Genomic DNA, 12,485 nt, shown 5'->3' on the forward strand with positions numbered 1-12,485 from the left:
TAGATCGCGGCCGCCAGCCAGCTTGAGGCCTGGCAAGTACCAGTATGGGTGACTGGCTGGGAATCCCAGGTCCCGTTGACTTTTAAGGCCGTGAGTAGGTTTCTTTCCTTTTCGGAGGTGCATTCGCACTGCAGAAAGCCCATAGGAAAGGAGGAGGAGCTGTCAACGGGCATTCTAAGCTGAATATGCCTGCTCTCGTCAGATCACGGCCGCCAGCCAGCTTGAGGTCTGGCAAGTACCAGTATGGGTGACCGGCTGGGAATCCCAGGTCCGTTGACTTTTAAGGCCGTGAGTAGGTTTCTTTCCTTTTCGGAGGTGCGTTCGCACTGCAGAAAGCCCATAGGAAAGGAGGAGGAGCTGTCAACGGGCATTCTAAGCTGAATGTGCCTGCTCTCGTCAGATCGCGGCCGCCAGCCAGTTTGAGGCCTGGCAAGTACCAGTATGGGTGACCGGCTGGGAATCCCAGGTCCCGTTGACTTTTAACGCCGTGAGTAGGTTTCTTTCCTTTTCGGAGGTGCGTTCGCACTGCAGAAAGCCCATAGGAAAGGAGGAGGAGGTGTCAACGGGCATTCTAAGCTGAATGTGCCTGCCCTTGTCAGATCGCGGCCGCCAGCCAGCTTGAGGCCTGGCAAGTACTAGTATGGGTGACCGGCTGGGAATCCCAGGTCCCATTGACTTTTAAGGCCGTGAGTAGTTTCTTTCCGTTTCGGAGGTGCGTTCGCACTGCAGAAAGCCCATAGGAAAGGAGGAGGAGCTGTCAACGGGCATTCTAAGCTGAATGTGCCTGCTCTCGTCAGATCGGGGCCGCCAGCCAGCTTGAGGACTGGCAAGTACCAGTATGGGTGACCGGCTGGGAATCCCAGGTCCCGTTGACTTTTAAGGCCGTGAGTAGGTTTCTTTCCTTTTCGGAGGTGCGTTCGCACTGCAGAAAGCCCATAGGAAAGGAGGAGGAGCTGTCAACGGGCATTCTAAGCTGAATATGCCTGCTCTCGTCAGATCGTGGCCGCCAGCCAGCTTGAGGTCTGGCAAGTACCAGTATGGGTGACCGGCTGGGAATCCCAGGTCCCGTTGACTTTTAAGGCCGTGAGTAGGTTTCTTTCCTTTTCGGAGGTGCGTTCGCACTGCAGAAAGCCCATAGGAAAGGAGGAGGAGCTGTCAACGGGCATTCTAAGCTGAATGTGCCTGCTCTCGTCAGATCGCGGCCGCCAGCCAGCTTGAGGCCTGGCAAGTACCAGTATGGGTGACCGGCTGGGAATCCCAGGTCCCGTTGACTTTTAAGGCCGTGAGTAGGTTTCTTTCCTTTTCGGAGGTGCGTTCGCACTGCAGAAAGCCCATAGGAAAGGAGGAGGAGGTGTCAACGGGCATTCTAAGCTGAATGTGCCTGTTCTTGTCAGATCGCGGCCGCCAGCCAGCTTGAGGCCTGGCAAGTACTAGTATGGGTGACTGGCTGGGAATCCCAGGTCCCGTTGACTTTTAAGGCCGTGAGTAGGTTTCTTTCCGTTTCGGAGGTGCGTTCGCACTGCAGAAAGCCCATAGGAAAGGAGGAGGAGCTGTCAACGGGCATTCTAAGCTGAATGTGCCTGCTCTCGTCAGATCGGGGCCGCCAGCCAGCTTGAGGCCTGGCAAGTACCAGTATGGGTGACCGGCTGGGAATCCCAGGTCCCGTTGACTTTTAAGGCCGTGAGTAGGTTTCTTTCCTTTTCGGAGGTGCGTTCGCACTGCAGAAAGCCCATAGGAAAGGAGGAGGAGCTGTCAACGGGCATTCTAAGCTGAATATGCCTGCTCTCGTCAGATCGTGGCCGCCAGCCAGCTTGAGGTCTGGCAAGTACCAGTATGGGTGACCGGCTGGGAATCCCAGGTCCCGTTGACTTTTAAGGCCGTGAGTAGGTTTCTTTCCTTTTCGGAGGTGCGTTCGCACTGCAGAAAGCCCATAGGAAAGGAGGAGGAGCTGTCAACGGGCATTCTAAGCTGAATGTGCCTGCTCTCGTCAGATCGCGGCGCCAGCCAGCTTGAGGCCTGGCAAGTACCAGTATGGGTGACCGGCTGGGAATCCCAGGTCCCGTTGACTTTTAAGGCCGTGAGTAGGTTTCTTTCCGTTTCGGAGGTGCGTTCGCACTGCAGAAAGCCCATAGGAAAGGAGGAGGTGCTGTCAACGGGCATTCTAAGCTGAATGTGCCTGCTCTCGTCAGATCGCGGCCGCCAGCCAGCTTGAGGCCTGGCAAGTACCAGTATGGGTGACCGGCTGGGAATCCCAGGTCCCGTTGACTTTTAAGGCCGTGAGAAGGTTTCTTTCCTTTTCGGAGGTGCGTTCGCACTGCAGAAAGCCCATAGGAAAGGAGGAGGAGCTGTCAACGGGCATTCTAAGCTGAATGTGCCTGCTCTCGTCAGATCGCGGCCGCCAGCCAGCTTGAGGCCTGGCAAGTACCAGTATGGGTGACCGGCTGGGAATCCCAGGTCCCATTGACTTTTAAGGCCGTGAGTAGTTTCTTTCCTTTTCGGAGGTGCGTTCGCACTGCAGAAAGCCCATAGGAAAGGAGGAGGAGCTGTCAACGGGCATTCTAAGCTGAATGTGCCTGCTCTCGTCAGATCGTGGCCGCCAGCCAGCTTGAGGCCTGGCAAGTACCAGTATGGGTGACCGGCTGGGAATCCCAGGTCCCGTTGACTTTTAAGGCCGTGAGTAGGTTTCTTTCCTTTTCGGAGGTGCGTTCGCACTGCAGAAAGCCCATAGGAAAGGAGGAGGAGGTGTCAACGGGCATTCTAAGCTGAATGTGCCTGCTCTTGTCAGATCGCGGCCGCCAGCCAGCTTGAGGCCTGGCAAGTACTAGTATGGGTGACCGGCTGGGAATCCCAGGTCCCGTTGACTTTTAAGGCCGTGAGTAGGTTTCTTTCCGTTTCGGAGGTGCGTTCGCACTGCAGAAAGCCCATAGGAAAGGAGGAGGAGCTGTCAACGGGCATTCTAAGCTGAATGTGCCTGCTCTCGTCAGATCGGGGCCGCCCGCCAGCTTGAGGCCTGGCAAGTACCAGTATGGGTGACCGGCTGGGAATCCCAGGTCCCGTTGACTTTTAAGGCCGTGAGTAGGTTTCTTTCCTTTTCGGAGGTGCGTTCGCACTGCAGAAAGCCCATAGGAAAGGAGGAGGAGCTGTCAACGGGCATTCTAAGCTGAATATGCCTGCTCTCGTCAGATCGTGGCCGCCAGCCAGCTTGAGGTCTGGCAAGTACCAGTATGGGTGACCGGCTGGGAATCCCAGGTCCCGTTGACTTTTAAGGCCGTGAGTAGGTTTCTTTCCTTTTCGGAGGTGCGTTCGCACTGCAGAAAGCCCATAGGAAAGGAGGAGGAGCTGTCAACCGGCATTCTAAGCTGAATGTGCCTGCTCTCGTCAGATCGCGGCCGCCAGCCAGCTTGAGGCCTGGCAAGTACCAGTATGGGTGACCGGCTGGGAATCCCAGGTCCCGTTGACTTTTAAGGCCGTGAGTAGGTTTCTTTCCGTTTCGGAGGTGCGTTCGCACTGCAGAAAGCCCATAGGAAAGGAGGAGGTGCTGTCAACGGGCATTCTAAGCTGAATGTGCCTGCTCTCGTCAGATTGCGGCCGCCAGCCAGCTTGAGGCCTGGCAAGTACCAGTATGGGTGACCGGCTGGGAATCCCAGGTCCCGTTGACTTTTAAGGCCGTGAGAAGGTTTCTTTCCTTTTCGGAGGTGCGTTCGCACTGCAGAAAGCCCATAGGAAAGGAGGAGGAGCTGTCAACGGGCATTCTAAGCTGAATGTGCCTGCTCTCGTCAGATCGCGGCCGCCAGCCAGCTTGAGGCCTGGCAAGTACCAGTATGGGTGACCGGCTGGGAATCCCAGGTCCCATTGACTTTTAAGGCCGTGAGTAGGTTTCTTTCCTTTTCGGAGGTGCGTTCGCACTGCAGAAAGCCCATAGGAAAGGAGAGGAGCTGTCAACGGGCATTCTAAGCTGAATGTGCCTGCTCTCGTCAGATCGCGGCCGCCAGCCAGCTTGAGGCCTGGCAAGTACCAGTATGGGTGACCGGCTGGGAATCCCAGGTCCCGTTGACTTTTAAGGCCGTGAGTAGGTTTCTTTCCGTTTCGGAGGTGCGTTCGCACTGCAGAAAGCCCATAGGAAAGGAGGCGGAGCTGTCAACGGGCATTCTAAGCTGAATGTGCCTGCTCTCGTCAGATCGCGGTTGCCAGCCAGCTTGAGGCCTGGCAAGTACCAGTATGGGTGACCAGCTGGGAATCCCAGGTCCCGTTGACTTTTAAGGCCGTGAGAAGGTTTCTTTCCTTTTCGGAGGTGCGTTCGCACTGCAGAAAGCCCATAGGAAAGGAGGAGGAGCTGTCAACGGGCATTCTAAGCTGAATGTGCCTGCTCTCGTCAGATCGGGGCCGCCAGCCAGCTTGAGGCCTGGCAAGTACCAGTATGGGTGACCGGCTGGGAATCCCAGGTCCCGTTGACTTTTAAGGCCGTGAGTAGGTTTCTTTCCTTTTCGGAGGTGCGTTCGCACTGCAGAAAGCCCATAGGAAAGGAGGAGGAGCTGTCAACGGGCATTCTAAGCTGAATATGCCTGCTCTCGTCAGATCGCGGCCGCCAGCCAGCTTGAGGCCTGGCAAGTACCAGTATGGGTGACCGGCTGGGAATTCCAGGTCCCGTTGACTTTTAAGGCCGTGAGTAGGTTTCTTTCCTTTTCGGAGGTGCGTTCGCACTGCAGAAAGCCCATAGGAAAGGAGGAGGAGCTGTCAACGGGCATTCTAAGCTGAATGTGCCTGCTCTCGTCAGATCGCGGCCGCCAGCCAGCTTGAGGCCTGGCAAGTACCAGTATGGGTGACCGGCTGGGAATCCCAGGTCCCGTTGACTTTTAAGGCCGTGAGTAGGTTTCTTTCCGTTTCGGAGGTGCGTTCGCACTGCAGAAAGCCCATAGGAAAGGAGGAGGTGCTGTCAACGGGCATTCTAAGCTGAATGTGCCTGCTCTCGTCAGATCGCGGCCGCCAGCCAGCTTGAGGCCTGGCAAGTACCAGTATGGGTGACCGGCTGGGAATCCCAGGTCCCGTTGACTTTTAAGGCCGTGAGAAGGTTTCTTTCCTTTTCGGAGGTGCGTTCGCACTGCAGAAAGCCCATAGGAAAGGAGGAGGAGCTGTCAACGGGCATTCTAAGCTGAATGTGCCTGCTCTCGTCAGATCGCGGCCGCCAGCCAGCTTGAGGCCTGGCAAGTACCAGTATGGGTGACCGGCTGGGAATCCCAGGTCCCGTTGACTTTTAAGGCCGTGAGTAGGTTTCTTTCCTTTTCGGAGGTGCGTTCGCACTGCAGAAAGCCCATAGGAAAGGAGGAGGAGCTGTCAACGGGCATTCTAAGCTGAATGTGCCTGCTCTCGTCAGATCGCGGCCGCCAGCCAGCTTGAGGCCTGGCAAGTACCAGTATGGGTGACCGGCTGGGAATCCCAGGTCCCGTTGACTTTTAAGGCCGTGAGTAGGTTTCTTTCCTTTTCGGAGGTGCGTTCGCACTGCAGAAAGCCCATAGGAAAGGAGGAGGAGCTGTCAACGGGCATTCTAAGCTGAATGTGCCTGCTCTCGTCAGATCGCGGCCGCCAGCCAGCTTGAGGCCTGGCAAGTACCAGTATGGGTGACCGGCTGGGAATCCCAGGTCCCGTTGACTTTTAAGGCCGTGAGTAGGTTTCTTTCCTTTTCGGAGGTGCGTTCGCACTGCAGAAAGCCCATAGGAAAGGAGGAGGAGCTGTCAACGGGCATTCTAAGCTGAATGTGCCTGCTCTCGTCAGATCGCGGCCGCCAGCCAGCTTGAGGCCTGGCAAGTACCAGTATGGGTGACCGGCTGGGAATCCCAGGTGCCGTTGACTTTTAAGGCCGTGAGTAGGTTTCTTTCCTTTTCGGAGGTGCGTTCGCACTGCAGAAAGCCCATAGGAAAGGAGGAGGAGCTGTCAACGGGCATTCTAAGCTGAATGTGCCTGCTCTCGTCAGATCGCGGCCGCCAGCCAGCTTGAGGCCTGGCAAGCACCAGTATGGGTGAGCGGCTGGGAATCCCAGGTCCCGTTGACTTTTAAGGCCGTGAGTAGGTTTCTTTCCTTTTCGGAGGTGCGTTCGCACTGCAGAAAGCCCATAGGAAAGGAGGAGGAGCTGTCAACGGGCATTCTAAGCTGAATGTGCCTGCTCTCGTCAGATCGCGGCCGCCAGCCAGCTTGAGGCCTGGCAAGTACCAGTATGGGTGACTGGCTGGGAATCCCAGGTCCCGTTGACTTTTAAGGCCGTGAGTAGGTTTCTTTCCGTTTCGGAGGTGCGTTCGCACTGCAGAAAGCCCATAGGAAAGGAGGAGGAGCTGTCAACGGGCATTCTAAGCTGAATGTGCCTGCTCTCGTCAGATCGCGGCCGCCAGCCAGCTTGAGGCCTGGCAAGTACCAGTATGGGTAAGCGGCTGGGAATCCCAGGTCCCGTTGACTTTTAAGGCCGTGAGTAGGTTTCTTTCCTTTTCGGAGGTGCGTTCGCACTGCAGAAAGCCCATAGGAAAGGAGGAGGAGCTGTCAACGGGCATTCTAAGCTGAATGTGCCTGCTCTCGTCAGATCGCGGCCGCCAGCCAGCTTGAGGCCTGGCAAGTACCAGTATGGGTGACCGGCTGGGAATCCCAGGTCCCGTTGACTTTTAAGGCCGTGAGTAGGTTTCTTTCCTTTTCGGAGGTGCGTTCGCACTGCAGAAAGCCCATAGGAAAGGAGGAGGAGCTGTCAACAGGCATTCTAAGCTGAATGTGCCTGCTCTCGTCAGATCGCGGCCGCCAGCCAGCTTGAGGCCTGGCAAGTACCAGTATGGGTGACCGGCTGTGAATCCCAGGTCCCGTTGACTTTTAAGGCCGTGAGTAGGTTTCTTTCCTTTTCGGAGGTGCGTTCGCACTGCAGAAAGCCCATAGGAAAGGAGGAGGAGCTGTCAACGGGCATTCTAAGCTGAATGTGCCTGCTCTCGTCAGATCGCGGCCGCCAGCCAGCTTGAGGCCTGGCAAGTACCAGTATGGGTGACCGGCTGGGAATCCCAGGTCCCGTTGACTTTTAAGGCCGTGAGTAGGTTTCTTTCCTTTTCGGAGGTGCGTTCGCACTGCAGAAAGCCCATAGGAAAGGAGGAGGAGCTGTCAACGGGCATTCTAAGCTGAATGTGCCTGCTCTCGTCAGATCGCGGCCGCCAGCCAGCTTGAGGCCTGGCAAGTACCAGTATGGGTGACCGGCTGGGAATCCCAGGTCCCGTTGACTTTTAAGGCCGTGAGTAGGTTTCTTTCCTTTTCGGAGGTGCGTTCGTACTGCAGAAAGCCCATAGGAAAGGAGGAGGAGCTGTCAACGGGCATTCTAAGCTGAATGTGCCTGCTCTCGTCAGATCGCGGCCGCCAGCCAGCTTGAGGCCTGGCAAGCACCAGTATGGGTGAGTGGCTGGGAATCCCAGGTCCCATTGACTTTTAAGGCCGTGAGTAGGTTTCTTTCCTTTTCGGAGGTGCGTTCGCACTGCAGAAAGCCCATAGGAAAGGAGGAGGAGCTGTCAACGGGCATTCTAAGCTGAATGTGCCTGCTCTCGTCAGATCGCGGCCGCCAGCCAGCTTGAGGCCTGGCAAGTACCAGTATGGGTGACCGGCTGGGAATCCCAGGTCCCGTTGACTTTTAAGGCCGTGAGTAGGTGTCTTTCCTTTTCGGAGGTGCGTTCGCACTGCAGAAAGCCCATAGGAAAGGAGGAGGAGCTGTCAACAGGCATTCTAAGCTGAATGTGCCTGCTCTCGTCAGATCGCGGCCGCCAGCCAGCTTGAGGCCTGGCAAGTACCAGTATGGGTGACCGGCTGGGAATCCCAGGTCCCGTTGACTTTTAAGGCCGTGAGTAGGTTTCTTTCCTTTTCGGAGGTGCGTTCGCACTGCAGAAAGCCCATAGGAAAGCAGGAGGAGCTGTCAACGGGCATTCTAAGCTGAATGTGCCTGCTCTCGTCAGATCGCGGCCGCCAGCCAGCTTGAGGCCTGGCAAGTACCAGTATGGGTGACCGGCTGGGAATCCCAGGTCCCGTTGACTTTTAAGGCCGTGAGTAGGTTTCTTTCCTTTTCGGAGGTGCGTTCGCACTGCAGAAAGCCCATAGGAAAGGAGGAGGAGCTGTCAACGGGCATTCTAAGCTGAATGTGCCTGCTCTCGTCAGATCGCGGCCGCCAGCCAGCTTGAGGCCTGGCAAGTACCAGTATGGGTGACCGGCTGGGAATCCCAGGTCCCGTTGACTTTTAAGGCCGTGAGTAGGTTTCTTTCCTTTTCGGAGGTGCGTTCGCACTGCAGAAAGCCCATAGGAAAGGAGGAGGAGCTGTCAACGGGCATTCTAAGCTGAATGTGCCTGCTCTCGTCATATCGCGGCCGCCAGCCAGCTTGAGGCCTGGCAAGTACCAGTATGGGTGACCGGCTGGGAATCCCAGGTCCCGTTGACTTTTAAGGCCGTGAGTAGGTTTCTTTCCTTTTCGGAGGTGCGTTCGCACTGCAGAAAGCCCATAGGAAAGGAGGAGGAGCTGTCAACGGGCATTCTAAGCTGAATGTGCCTGCTCTCGTCAGATCGCGGCCGCCAGCCAGCTTGAGGCCTGGCAAGTACCAGTATGGGTGACCGGCTGGGAATCCCAGGTCCCGTTGACTTTTAAGGCCGTGAGTAGGTTTCTTTCCTTTTCGGAGGTGCGTTCGCACTGCAGAAAGCCCATAGGAAAGGAGGAGGAGCTGTCAACGGGCATTCTAAGCTGAATGTGCCTGCTCTCGTCTGATCGCGGCCGCCAGCCAGCTTGAGGCCTGGCAAGTACCAGTATGGGTGACCGGCTGGGAATCCCAGGTCCCGTTGACTTTTAAGGCCGTGAGTAGGTTTCTTTCCTTTTCGGAGGTGCGTTCGCACTGCAGAAAGCCCATAGGAAAGGAGGAGGAGCTGTCAATGGGCATTCTAAGCTGAATGGGCCTGCTCTCGTCAGATCGCGGCCGCCAGCCAGCTTGAGGCCTGCCAAGTACCAGTATGGGTGACCGGCTGGGAATCCCAGGTCCCGTTGACTTTTAAGGCCGTGAGTAGGTTTCTTTCCGTTTCGGAGGTGCGTTCGCACTGCAGAAAGCCCATAGGAAAGCAGGAGGAGCTGTCAACGGGCATTCTAAGCTGAATGTGCCTGCTCTCGTCAGATCGCGGCCGCCAGCCAGCTTGAGGCCTGGCAAGTACCAGTATGGGTGACCGGCTGGGAATCCCAGGTCCCGTTGACTTTTAAGGCCGTGAGTAGGTTTCTTTCCTTTTCGGAGGTGCGTTCGCACTGCAGAAAGCCCATAGGAAAGGAGGAGGAGCTGTCAACGGGCATTCTAAGCTGAATGTGCCTGCTCTCGTCAGATCGCGGCCGCCAGCCAGCTTGAGGCCTGGCAAGTACCAGTATGGGTGACCGGCTGGGAATCCCAGGTCCCGTTGACTTTTAAGGCCGTGAGTAGGTTTCTTTCCTTTTCGGAGGTGCGTTCGCACTGCAGAAAGCCCATAGGAAAGGAGGAGGAGCTGTCAACGGGCATTCTAAGCTGAATGTGCCTGCTCTCGTCAGATCGCGGCCGCCAGCCAGCTTGAGGCCTGGCAAGTACCAGTATGGGTGACCGGCTGGGAGTCCCAGGTCCCGTTGACTTTTAAGGCCGTGAGTAGGTTTCTTTCCTTTTCGGAGGTGCGTTCGCACTGCAGAAAGCCCATAGGAAAGCAGGAGGAGCTGTCAACGGGCATTCTAAGCTGAATGTGCCTGCTCTCGTCAGATCGCGGCCGCCAGCCAGCTTGAGGCCTGGCAAGTACCAGTATGGGTGACCGGCTGGGAATCCCAGGTCCCGTTGACTTTTAAGGCCGTGAGTAGGTTTCTTTCCTTTTCGGAGGTGCGTTCGCACTGCAGAAAGCCCATAGGAAAGGAGGAGGAGCTGTCAACGGGCATTCTAAGCTGAATGTGCCTGCTCTCGTCAGATCGCGGCCGCCAGCCAGCTTGAGGCCTGGCAAGCAGCAGTATGGGTGACCGGCTGGGAATCCCAGGTCCCGTTGACTTTTAAGGCCGTGAGTAGGTTTCTTTCCTTTTCGGAGGTGCGTTCGCACTGCAGAAAGCCCATAGGAAAGGAGGAGGAGCTGTCAACGGGCATTCTAAGCTGAATGTGCCTGCTCTCGTCAGATCGCGGCCGCCAGCCAGCTTGAGGCCTGGCAAGTACCAGTATGGGTGACCGGCTGGGAATCCCAGGTCCCGTTGACTTTTAAGGCCGTGAGTAGGTTTCTTTCCTTTTCGGAGGTGCGTTCGCACTGCAGAAAGCCCATAGGAAAGGAGGAGGAGCTGTCAACGGGCATTCTAAGCTGAATGTGCCTGCTCTCGTCAGATCGCGGCCGCCAGCCAGCTTGAGGCCTGGCAAGTACCAGTATGGGTGACCGGCTGGGAGTCCCAGGTCCCGTTGACTTTTAAGGCCGTGAGTAGGTTTCTTTCCTTTTCGGAGGTGCGTTCGCACTGCAGAAAGCCCATAGGAAAGGAGGAGGAGCTGTCAACGGGCATTCTAAGCTGAATGTGCCTGCTCTCGTCAGATCGCGGCCGCCAGCCAGCTTGAGGCCTGGCAAGTACCAGTATGGGTGACCGGCTGGGAATCCCAGGTCCCGTTGACTTTTAAGGCCGTGAGTAGGTTTTTTTCCTTTTCGGAGGTGCGTTCGCACTGCAGAAAGCCCATAGGAAAGGAGGAGGAGCTGTCAACGGGCATTCTAAGCTGAATGTGCCTGCTCTCGTCAGATCGCGGCCGCCAGCCAGCTTGAGGCCTGGCAAGTACCAGTATGGGTGACCGGCTGGGAATCCCAGGTCCCGTTGACTTTTAAGGCCGTGAGTAGGTGTCTTTCCTTTTCGGAGGTGCGTTCGCACTGCAGAAAGCCCATAGGAAAGGAGGAGGAGCTGTCAACAGGCATTCTAAGCTGAATGTGCCTGCTCTCGTCAGATCGCGGCCGCCAGCCAGCTCGAGGCCTGGCAAGTACCAGTATGGGTGACCGGCTGGGAATCCCAGGTCCCGTTGACTTTTAAGGCCGTGAGTAGGTTTCTTTCCTTTTCGGAGGTGCGTTCGCACTGCAGAAAGCCCATAGGAAAGCAGGAGGAGCTGTCAACGGGCATTCTAAGCTGAATGTGCCTGCTCTCGTCAGATCGCGGCCGCCAGCCAGCTTGAGGCCTGGCAAGTACCAGTATGGGTGACCGGCTGGGAATCCCAGGTCCCGTTGACTTTTAAGGCCGTGAGTAGGTTTCTTTCCTTTTCGGAGGTGCGTTCGCACTGCAGAAAGCCCATAGGAAAGGAGGAGGAGCTGTCAACGGGCATTCTAAGCTGAATGTGCCTGCTCTCGTCAGATCGCGGCCGCCAGCCAGCTTGAGGCCTGGCAAGTACCAGTATGGGTGACCGGCTGGGAATCCCAGGTCCCGTTGACTTTTAAGGCCGTGAGTAGGTTTCTTTCCTTTTCGGAGGTGCGTTCGCACTGCAGAAAGCCCATAGGAAAGGAGGAGGAGCTGTCAACGGGCATTCTAAGCTGAATGTGCCTGCTCTCGTCATATCGCGGCCGCCAGCCAGCTTGAGGCCTGGCAAGTACCAGTATGGGTGACCGGCTGGGAATCCCAGGTCCCGTTGACTTTTAAGGCCGTGAGTAGGTTTCTTTCCTTTTCGGAGGTGCGTTCGCACTGCAGAAAGCCCATAGGAAAGGAGAAGGAGCTGTCAACGGGCATTCTAAGCTGAATGTGCCTACTCTCGTCAGATCGCGGCCGCCAGCCAGCTTGAGGCCTGGCAAGTACCAGTATGGGTGACCGGCTGGGAATCCCAGGTCCCGTTGACTTTTAAGGCCGTGAGTAGGTTTCTTTCCTTTTCGGAGGTGCGTTCGCACTGCAGAAAGCCCATAGGAAAGGAGGAGGAGCTGTCAACGGGCATTCTAAGCTGAATGTGCCTGCTCTCGTCTGATCGCGGCCGCCAGCCAGCTTGAGGCCTGGCAAGTACCAGTATGGGTGACCGGCTGGGAATCCCAGGTCCCGTTGACTTTTAAGGCCGTGAGTAGGTTTCTTTCCTTTTCGGAGGTGCGTTCGCACTGCAGAAAGCCCATAGGAAAGGAGGAGGAGCTGTCAATGGGCATTCTAAGCTGAATGGGCCTGCTCTCGTCAGATCGCGGCCGCCAGCCAGCTTGAGGCCTGCCAAGTACCAGTATGGGTGACCGGCTGGGAATCCCAGGTCCCGTTGACTTTTAAGGCCGTGAGTAGGTTTCTTTCCGTTTCGGAGGTGCGTTCGCACTGCAGAAAGCCCATAGGAAAGCAGGAGGAGCTGTCAACGGGCATTCTAAGCTGGATGTGCCTGCTCTCGTCAGATCGCGGCCGCCAGCCAGCTTGAGGCCTGGCAAGTACCAGTATGGGTGACCGGCTGGGAATCCCAGGTCCCGTTGACTTTTAAGGCCGTGAGTAGGTTTCTTTCCTTTTCGGAGGTGCGTTCGCACTGCAGAAAGCCCATAGGAAAGGA

General features: G+C 56.6%; 43 pseudogenes; all 43 read left to right on the forward strand.

Annotated features, from left to right (window-relative positions):
* The first annotated feature begins 359 nt into the window (after positions 1–359).
* Positions 360–478, forward strand: LOC136595072 (5S ribosomal RNA; annotated as a pseudogene).
* Positions 479–1,154: 676 nt separating this feature from the next.
* On the forward strand, positions 1,155–1,273 carry LOC136595009 (5S ribosomal RNA; annotated as a pseudogene).
* A 677-nt stretch (positions 1,274–1,950) lies between these two features.
* LOC136595137 (5S ribosomal RNA) lies at positions 1,951–2,068 on the forward strand (annotated as a pseudogene).
* An 80-nt stretch (positions 2,069–2,148) lies between these two features.
* On the forward strand, positions 2,149–2,267 carry LOC136595021 (5S ribosomal RNA; annotated as a pseudogene).
* Positions 2,268–2,347: 80 nt separating this feature from the next.
* Positions 2,348–2,466, forward strand: LOC136595101 (5S ribosomal RNA; annotated as a pseudogene).
* A 79-nt stretch (positions 2,467–2,545) lies between these two features.
* LOC136595093 (5S ribosomal RNA) lies at positions 2,546–2,664 on the forward strand (annotated as a pseudogene).
* An 80-nt stretch (positions 2,665–2,744) lies between these two features.
* Positions 2,745–2,863, forward strand: LOC136595092 (5S ribosomal RNA; annotated as a pseudogene).
* A 478-nt stretch (positions 2,864–3,341) lies between these two features.
* LOC136595130 (5S ribosomal RNA) lies at positions 3,342–3,460 on the forward strand (annotated as a pseudogene).
* An 80-nt stretch (positions 3,461–3,540) lies between these two features.
* LOC136595098 (5S ribosomal RNA) lies at positions 3,541–3,659 on the forward strand (annotated as a pseudogene).
* Positions 3,660–3,739: 80 nt separating this feature from the next.
* LOC136595102 (5S ribosomal RNA) lies at positions 3,740–3,858 on the forward strand (annotated as a pseudogene).
* Positions 3,859–3,937: 79 nt separating this feature from the next.
* LOC136595034 (5S ribosomal RNA) lies at positions 3,938–4,056 on the forward strand (annotated as a pseudogene).
* Positions 4,057–4,136: 80 nt separating this feature from the next.
* Positions 4,137–4,255, forward strand: LOC136595038 (5S ribosomal RNA; annotated as a pseudogene).
* A 279-nt stretch (positions 4,256–4,534) lies between these two features.
* On the forward strand, positions 4,535–4,653 carry LOC136595032 (5S ribosomal RNA; annotated as a pseudogene).
* An 80-nt stretch (positions 4,654–4,733) lies between these two features.
* On the forward strand, positions 4,734–4,852 carry LOC136595047 (5S ribosomal RNA; annotated as a pseudogene).
* Positions 4,853–4,932: 80 nt separating this feature from the next.
* LOC136595059 (5S ribosomal RNA) lies at positions 4,933–5,051 on the forward strand (annotated as a pseudogene).
* Positions 5,052–5,131: 80 nt separating this feature from the next.
* On the forward strand, positions 5,132–5,250 carry LOC136595071 (5S ribosomal RNA; annotated as a pseudogene).
* An 80-nt stretch (positions 5,251–5,330) lies between these two features.
* LOC136595083 (5S ribosomal RNA) lies at positions 5,331–5,449 on the forward strand (annotated as a pseudogene).
* Positions 5,450–5,529: 80 nt separating this feature from the next.
* LOC136595095 (5S ribosomal RNA) lies at positions 5,530–5,648 on the forward strand (annotated as a pseudogene).
* Positions 5,649–5,728: 80 nt separating this feature from the next.
* On the forward strand, positions 5,729–5,847 carry LOC136595079 (5S ribosomal RNA; annotated as a pseudogene).
* Positions 5,848–6,126: 279 nt separating this feature from the next.
* Positions 6,127–6,245, forward strand: LOC136595082 (5S ribosomal RNA; annotated as a pseudogene).
* A 279-nt stretch (positions 6,246–6,524) lies between these two features.
* On the forward strand, positions 6,525–6,643 carry LOC136595108 (5S ribosomal RNA; annotated as a pseudogene).
* Positions 6,644–6,922: 279 nt separating this feature from the next.
* Positions 6,923–7,041, forward strand: LOC136595120 (5S ribosomal RNA; annotated as a pseudogene).
* Positions 7,042–7,121: 80 nt separating this feature from the next.
* LOC136595132 (5S ribosomal RNA) lies at positions 7,122–7,240 on the forward strand (annotated as a pseudogene).
* A 279-nt stretch (positions 7,241–7,519) lies between these two features.
* Positions 7,520–7,638, forward strand: LOC136595145 (5S ribosomal RNA; annotated as a pseudogene).
* An 80-nt stretch (positions 7,639–7,718) lies between these two features.
* LOC136595116 (5S ribosomal RNA) lies at positions 7,719–7,837 on the forward strand (annotated as a pseudogene).
* Positions 7,838–7,917: 80 nt separating this feature from the next.
* Positions 7,918–8,036, forward strand: LOC136595152 (5S ribosomal RNA; annotated as a pseudogene).
* Positions 8,037–8,116: 80 nt separating this feature from the next.
* On the forward strand, positions 8,117–8,235 carry LOC136595154 (5S ribosomal RNA; annotated as a pseudogene).
* A 279-nt stretch (positions 8,236–8,514) lies between these two features.
* Positions 8,515–8,633, forward strand: LOC136595156 (5S ribosomal RNA; annotated as a pseudogene).
* Positions 8,634–8,713: 80 nt separating this feature from the next.
* On the forward strand, positions 8,714–8,832 carry LOC136595035 (5S ribosomal RNA; annotated as a pseudogene).
* Positions 8,833–9,111: 279 nt separating this feature from the next.
* Positions 9,112–9,230, forward strand: LOC136595157 (5S ribosomal RNA; annotated as a pseudogene).
* Positions 9,231–9,310: 80 nt separating this feature from the next.
* On the forward strand, positions 9,311–9,429 carry LOC136595158 (5S ribosomal RNA; annotated as a pseudogene).
* Positions 9,430–9,509: 80 nt separating this feature from the next.
* Positions 9,510–9,628, forward strand: LOC136595049 (5S ribosomal RNA; annotated as a pseudogene).
* Positions 9,629–9,708: 80 nt separating this feature from the next.
* LOC136595159 (5S ribosomal RNA) lies at positions 9,709–9,827 on the forward strand (annotated as a pseudogene).
* Positions 9,828–10,106: 279 nt separating this feature from the next.
* Positions 10,107–10,225, forward strand: LOC136595160 (5S ribosomal RNA; annotated as a pseudogene).
* An 80-nt stretch (positions 10,226–10,305) lies between these two features.
* On the forward strand, positions 10,306–10,424 carry LOC136595050 (5S ribosomal RNA; annotated as a pseudogene).
* An 80-nt stretch (positions 10,425–10,504) lies between these two features.
* On the forward strand, positions 10,505–10,623 carry LOC136595161 (5S ribosomal RNA; annotated as a pseudogene).
* Positions 10,624–10,703: 80 nt separating this feature from the next.
* Positions 10,704–10,822, forward strand: LOC136594985 (5S ribosomal RNA; annotated as a pseudogene).
* Positions 10,823–10,902: 80 nt separating this feature from the next.
* Positions 10,903–11,021, forward strand: LOC136595135 (5S ribosomal RNA; annotated as a pseudogene).
* An 80-nt stretch (positions 11,022–11,101) lies between these two features.
* On the forward strand, positions 11,102–11,220 carry LOC136595162 (5S ribosomal RNA; annotated as a pseudogene).
* Positions 11,221–11,300: 80 nt separating this feature from the next.
* LOC136595163 (5S ribosomal RNA) lies at positions 11,301–11,419 on the forward strand (annotated as a pseudogene).
* A 279-nt stretch (positions 11,420–11,698) lies between these two features.
* LOC136595131 (5S ribosomal RNA) lies at positions 11,699–11,817 on the forward strand (annotated as a pseudogene).
* Positions 11,818–11,897: 80 nt separating this feature from the next.
* Positions 11,898–12,016, forward strand: LOC136595036 (5S ribosomal RNA; annotated as a pseudogene).
* A 279-nt stretch (positions 12,017–12,295) lies between these two features.
* Positions 12,296–12,414, forward strand: LOC136595028 (5S ribosomal RNA; annotated as a pseudogene).
* The last annotated feature ends 71 nt before the right edge of the window (positions 12,415–12,485 follow it).

The sequence above is a fragment of the Eleutherodactylus coqui genome, unplaced genomic scaffold (genome assembly GCF_035609145.1).
Source record: "Eleutherodactylus coqui strain aEleCoq1 unplaced genomic scaffold, aEleCoq1.hap1 HAP1_SCAFFOLD_540, whole genome shotgun sequence".
NCBI lineage: Eukaryota > Metazoa > Chordata > Amphibia > Anura > Eleutherodactylidae > Eleutherodactylus > Eleutherodactylus coqui.